Genomic DNA, 200 nt, shown 5'->3' on the forward strand with positions numbered 1-200 from the left:
CTAATTCCATCAGAACTCTGTAGAATGTAATAAAACTTGTTTTGTTGCATCATGTTTTGAAGAAAGACTTCAAATATATTTTTCCTCTTGCAAGGCGTTTTATAGCGTTGCAGTTTCTGGAGTCATGATTACATATCAACTTGTGGGCCAATCCCTGTCGACAACTTTGGTTTTGGTACAAGAGAAAAAAACTCACTATG

This window comes from Sparus aurata, chromosome 4 (genome assembly GCF_900880675.1).
Source record: "Sparus aurata chromosome 4, fSpaAur1.1, whole genome shotgun sequence".
Lineage (NCBI taxonomy): Eukaryota > Metazoa > Chordata > Actinopteri > Spariformes > Sparidae > Sparus > Sparus aurata.